At 40.9% G+C, this 6934-nt stretch overlaps 1 pseudogene; it reads right to left on the reverse strand.

Annotated features, from left to right (window-relative positions):
* Positions 1-301: 301 nt before the first annotated feature.
* Positions 302-3656, reverse strand: LOC147114320 (protocadherin-10 pseudogene; annotated as a pseudogene).
* Positions 3657-6934: the final 3278 nt, after the last annotated feature.

A 6934-nucleotide genomic window follows, 5' to 3' on the forward strand; every position in this document is an offset into this window, starting at 1 on the left:
TTGCTTGGGGTTTGAGAGCCGGATTGCCATGGCTCTAGGCCACACGTGGCCTAGTGCCTCAAGCTGGAGACCCTTATTGGAGATCATGGCTGAACAACTTGCAACGCTTTGCCTTACTAATTACAAATTTTTACTAATAATACGTTGCAAATTGAAATTCTTATTTATTACCATTCCCCCAATAATTTCACTGCACTAGTTTGTAAGCACTGTGGGAGTACCTTCACCACATGGACTGCAGCGGTTCAAGAAGGCGGTTCACTACCACCTTCTTAAGGGCAATTAGGGATGAGCAATAAATGCTGGCCTTGCAATCGACGCCCAGATCCCACATACGAATAAAATAAAAATCAGCTTAAGCTCTGACGAAACAAAGTTCCAAAGTTGTCAAGTTTGGATGACTGACATTCCTATCCCAGGGTGATGCGCCATTGAAATATTTTGCTGCACTATTCCTCCAAGATAAGCATTTTTTTTGAAATGAACGCCCAAAGAGACATCCGTTCATTGCAGATAAAAGAAGCTGGTCGCTTCAGAAAACATAAGCTGCGCCTATGGTTTTAAGCATTGACTGCACCTTGACAGAAGCAAAAATCATGATTGATTTGATCGTCTACTTAAAATTCAAATTAGTCCATACAAAAGCAATGTAAGTCATCTAGGAAAAATGTGAAAATATTAAGCGGCTGGTATTTATTGAAAAATTGCACACTTCTCCCCATTTTCTAATCTAAAATCGTACATTTTAATGAAATACAGTTTTTGAAAAGAAAACGTTTAGCACTGTCATCGTCTACAATAGGTCCATTGGAGGGAAATATTGGTTCCAAAGGTACAGGGACTTCAGCAACACAGAATTTATAACCACTAAGCAGTCAGGTACTTAAGCGAACGCTAATAAATTATGTTCCACTGAGGGTATTCAGAACGCTGGCATATAGCAAATAGGCATCACTACTACAATATATACACATCGCGTGGGCTTCACACGCATACATGAATTTGAATTGCAGTGCACAATAGATCAACGCCCGACGACAGCAAATTGTTACCAGTTATCCCCAGCATAAAATTTCCTATTTCTTATTTCCTCACACTGTTATCATGAACATTCAAATCATTGAGAGGTAAGGTTGCTTCGCAGGGTTTTAGGAAAAAGAAATCACTTTTGGATGATTCTGGAGATAAGCAGACAGTGTAGTGATAATTTTCAGAAATGGGAAGCGTCTGACCAGCTCCAGAATCATTTAAAAATTCATTTCGGGCAGCTCTCCGATTAAAGGCATCATTCGAATTGCTCCGTCTGCAGCAACAACAACTTGTGAGCTTGTAATGATGTGTATTCTTGTCCTGTTTGCACTTTAGCACGACCAGAAAAATGATGGTTGCAAGAAATATAAAGGTAGCTGACCCAAAAATGATGATTAAATAAACATTCAGGTTCGAAAAGTGCCTAGCATTTCTGGGTTGGTGACTTTGTACGGAGAGTTTTTCAGTAATGTTGGCCAACACTGAGAAGAAGATTGTGGCCGTGCTGGAGAGGCTCGGCTGTCCATTGTCCTTCACCATGATGACCACCCTTTGTGTGGTGGCGTCTTGGTCCTTAAAACTTCGGACTGTTCTGATTTCTCCAGAGACAAGCCCCACACTGAAGAGATTGGAATCAGTGGCTTCCAAAATTTGAAAGGAAAGCCGTGTGTTCTGGCCGGAATCGGCATCAGTTGCGATTACCTTGGTGACCAAGTGCCCTGGGTATAGGGATTGGCGCAAAATCTCCACGGCTGACGAACTGTTCCAGGTTAAAGGTGAAACAATAACCGGCGCATTGTCATTTTGGTCCAAGATGATAACATTCACGATGGCAGTGCTGCTCAGTGGGGGAGATCCAGCATCCTTAGCTTGAACTTGGATCTGGAAATTCTTCAGTTTTTCATAGTCAAATGAAAGCAGCGTAAAAATGTTCCCACTCTTCGATTTAATCGTAATATAAGAAGACACAGACGCATATTTTATCTGATTGTCCAGCATTGAATACGAAACATCTCCATTCTGATCCACATCTGAATCCAAAGCCGTAACGGCAAATATAGAAGCACCAGGTGTATTGTTCTCCATCACAAACACATTATATGAGGACTGCGTAAACTTCGGCGCATTATCGTTTACATCAGAAACTGAAACCAATATTTGTTTACTTGTTGCAAGAGGAGGAGATCCTCTGTCCCAGCAGCAAATAGATACGTTGTACAGTGGGGCCGTTTCCCGATCCAAAATACGATTTGTAACCAGTTTATAGTTGTTGCTCAAAGACTTCTGAAGTTTAAATGGAATATTCATATCAACTTCACACTGTACTTGCCCATTTTCGCCAGAATCTGTATCCCTTACACTGATTTCAGCTATCACGGTTCCAGGCTGCGCATTTTCCGAGACTGTGCTGGATACCGAGGTCACCTCTACATGAGGGACGTTATCATTCACATCAATTAGCCCGACAATAACTTGCGCATGTCCTGCCATTGCATATGGACCTTTATCCACAGCTTCTACGTCAAGCTCATACACATCTGATTCTTCAAAATCCAGTACTCCTTCAACTCTAATCTCTCCAGTTCTCGGGTCCAAATTGAACAACTCGCGGGCCTTTTGAGAAACATGATTGGTGAAAGAATATGTCAGTTCAGCATTTGTACCTTCATCTAAATCAGCAGCATTGACTGTTATCACTAACGTACCTAGGTGAGCGTTTTCTAATACATTAGTCCTGTATATTTCCTGGTCAAATACAGGCGCGTTATCATTCACGTCCATAATAGATATGATAATCTGAGCAGTGCCGGATCTGTGGGGATTTCCACCATCAATGGCCGTCAGTACAAGATGAAATGTTGACTGTTGCTCACGGTCCAATGGTTTCTCTAACAACAACTCAGCAATTTTACTCCCATCGCGTCTTGTTTGCAGTTTGAGACCGAAGTGCTCGTTTGAACTGACCTCGTAAGTTCTGATTGTATTCGTGCCCACGTCCGGGTCGTGCGCGCTCTCGAGAGGAAAGCGCGTCCCTGGTGCAATAAACTCAATAATCCGCAAAGCAAATTCGTCCTTTGAAAAACTAGGTGAATTATCATTTATATCTAGTATCTCCACCGCAATGCGATGCATTTCCAATGGTTTATCGAGCGCTATTTGAAAAGAAATGGAACAGGTAGAGCTTTGTCTACAAAGCTGTTCCCTGTCGATTCTTTCATTAACAAATAAGATCCCATTTTCCAGATTTACCTCCATGTATTTCTTCCTATCATCGGAGACCAGCCGAAACTTGCGAGCCGATAATTCCCGAACGTTTAGCATTAAATCTTCAACGAGATTCCCAACAAAGGCCCCGTGTTCCAACTCCTCGGGAATCGAGTAGCGAATCTGTCCCGAAACCAGGTCCGACACACAGAGCAGGAAAATAAAAGACGCCCCACTGCTGATTGTGTTCGCCATTGTTCTGGGCTGGATTTCCTGGTAAAAATCTCCCAATCGCAAATGTTAACCTTTGCCACAAAAATGGTAAGTCGATTGTGCATCTAAATACTAAAATTCAACCGAGAAATACAAAATCAATTAGCACTTTTTCTGAACACGGCCGCACAGCTCAAACGCAGGCACAGTCTGTCTCTCTCTTTCTCTCTCTTCGAGTCTGCTCTGTGTTTCCCTGCCGGAGGAGGGGGTAGATCTCTCGTAGCGCCTCAGCTTATTATTGGTAGACAGCGACACAAAGTGTCCCAACCAATAACTGCAGCAACTGTTCTTAAAGCTGGACTGCTTCAAAAGTATTTATATTTAGAAGTGTGCAATTGTAATCTTCAGACAACAGCACATAATAATATTAACTCATTTTACAATTGAATTTGATCTCAAATCGACATAAGTGTGTGTAGCCGAAATCCTATAGTTCCTCTGTTACACCTGTGATGCCAGCAGCCGTCAATGTTTCATTGCCACATCATCATGTGAGCAGCACTCTTACTGCTGCGCTGAACTGTATCAGTTATTGATACATTGGACTGCCTTTATAATCAATTGGTTGCTTTATACACAAGTAAGCGGTTTGAAATATGTTCTGAAATGATAAATTTAGTTTACACTGCTGTTTTCATGTAGTTGCTTTACCTTAAATGCGTTTATGTACAATCTACCAATTTTCTTCATTTTTATTGCACGAAATTAATTCTTAGCCAAATAGTTTGCATTTTACATTCTGCGCAGCTTTTATAAATGCCCAACAAACAGTAATATTGTTTTCAGTTTCTGAAACATCAAACCTCTGGAGAGCATGTTTGTCCCATTGACAGAACAATGTACTTTCAGTCAGACAGTCACATGTTAGGCATCTTCAATTGACTTTAGACATTGTTTCCCCTTAAGCGAGTCCGTCTAGGTAGTTTGCGTTCGGGTTGAGCACTTCATAATAGTCCATTCGTACATCTTATAGCAGCGATTGTGCACGAAACCTGGCTCCAATTGCACACACTTTAATTTCACGACGTAAAAAACACCGCCTATTTGGTACAATCGGAACATTTTTCACTTACGTTTCAACTCATGCCAGCTCCGTTAACACGTATAAATGCCGTTCACCAGTTGTGATGAAATGTTAACTCTGTTTCACCCGCCACAGATGCTGCCTGACCTGCTGAATATTTCCAGCATTTTTCTGCTTTTATTGTTAAATGTCCTTAATACCTTGCCTTCTCTTTGGGATACAAAATACAAGGAGTACAACATCTAATAAATAAAGCCTCGTTGTACCCTGAAAATACTGGAATATAAAGCTTAGCCAGTTGTATGCCATACTGTGTATCCCTACCCGCAAAAATACAAATATCGGAACATTGTTTCACCGCTGCAGCGACAAGCCAGATGTTACAACAACCGAACACTTCGACGATACCCTTCCATCGAGTTTGGGTTGGTTTTTTGCCAGGTAGTTAAAAGCAAAATCATCTCCTAATAATGAGGTGACTTTTGAAACTCTTTGTCACTGAGGACACATCCACAGCAAGCATTGTACTGTTTATAACTCGCACGTTATCAAAACAACAGCGCAACATGTTTATGATTTTAAAATGTATCTCGTACAGTATTTACAAAAGAAATAACCACTTAAAAAGTAATGTCAAGCTACTTTCGCGTGTATGTCAGGAGGATTTCGTGTGCGCAACAACACCCTAATGATTGGGAGTGCATGCGGGCTGCTAATCACAGGCCTTAATAAAATTGCATCTTACAAGCTGGATTTTGCATTCTACAGACAGAGGTCTCTACAAGGCAGTGTAACGGCAGCCGAAGTCGATGACTATTATTCCAATTACAGAAGACAGTTTAAATATTTAGATTTCTGTGTGGCTCCAGGAACAAAATTAGGATCTTTTGTGACAATTTCATCTTCATGTTAATATATTTCAATTATTCCTGTTCGATGTTCCTCATCATTGATATTATTGTTCCAAAACTTGTTGGCAATGCAGTGCATATTATACATGCCAAACTATTTCAGATTCGCAAGTTACACGACTTATTCTTCATTGTGGTTAACAATATTCCAGATGATTGATGTTGCCATACTAAATTACGATGCATAACACTCTTATCAGTTATGTCTACGCCCGAGTATACCTTTCCTCCGGGCCCAGCTTTGTCTACAGGGACCATCTGCGCTTTCGCCAAAATATTTTAGGCCTCTTTTGCTTTTCAGGTCGACGTTTCTTTTCGAACAGTTGCACGATAAATGTTAAGAAATCCGTTGGATTTCCAAGCCCGTATAGTAGCTGCTGAAAAAGAATTGTCAACTTTTAATGCAGGATAAAGGTTGTTAATCAGCTGTTATTTTACTTAGCGTTTACAATTTTAAAAAATAAACGCTTTTAGCAGTACTGAATTCCCCACGGTTTTACAATACTAAATAATATAATTTTCCCGCCTTTAAGGAAGAGTGGCTCATTATAAGTTTTTGTTGCCTCTCATGGGGGATGTTATCGACACAGTGTGGGTACCACAAGTCAAAGAACAGGAGGCTCACGAAGTATGGCTCAGATGATTCATCCATCTGAACTCTACTTTTATGAGCAGTACCATTAAATTCATTTCTGTTTTTTCCTTCCTGATAGCATTTCCCGGAGCGTAATTTGGTCCCGCCAGTTGTTGAATAGTATTGATCACAGACGATGCATGTAGAATTTTCAGCTTCCTTCAGGTAGCCCTATGGCACGTACATGTTTTGCTGTCTTACAGTTGAGTTGGGAGCGCAGTTGATATATGTAGCTTTAGTTTGGTCATCAAAGCGATACCATGCTAAATCCATACAAGCTTACAGAGATAGCCGAAATATGACCTAAGATTCTTAAGACTTCCTTGTGCTTCTTGATAGATGAGCACGTTGTTAGTAAACACCCTTTCCTGGTCAATGAACTGAATCATACGCGGCAGATCCATGCGATCGATAGATATTACCGGCAGATACATTTACCGAGGAGTAGCTGGTACAGATGCCTCATTATGTTTTGTGTTTCTAGCCGAACCAGGAAGAAAGCAGTGCTAGATTTAGTTCTGGGCAATGAAGTTGGGCAAGTGGAGAGGTTTTATTGGGGGAGTATTTAGGGAACAGTGATTATTTTATTATCGGGTTTAGAATACATATGAAAAAGAGCATGAAACAATCGAGTGTAAAAATGCTTAACTGGAGGAGGGCTAAATTCAGTCAGTTGAAAAGCGATTTTGCCCAGGTCGATTCGAATCATAAATTGGTAGACAAATTAATAAATCCGCTTTTCAAAAGCTAATGACTGGAGAGAAGCGAGATCTGTGGCAAGAAATTGAAGTCCTTACTGCCACCTGGTAGCGCCAGCGATGCGTGATAAAATGATAGCCGCCACTGTTGCACAAGCTG

This window comes from Somniosus microcephalus, chromosome 8, assembly GCF_052327205.1.
Source record: "Somniosus microcephalus isolate GS21.2 chromosome 8, FLI_Smic_1.0, whole genome shotgun sequence".
NCBI classification, from domain to species: Eukaryota; Metazoa; Chordata; class Chondrichthyes; order Squaliformes; family Somniosidae; genus Somniosus; species Somniosus microcephalus.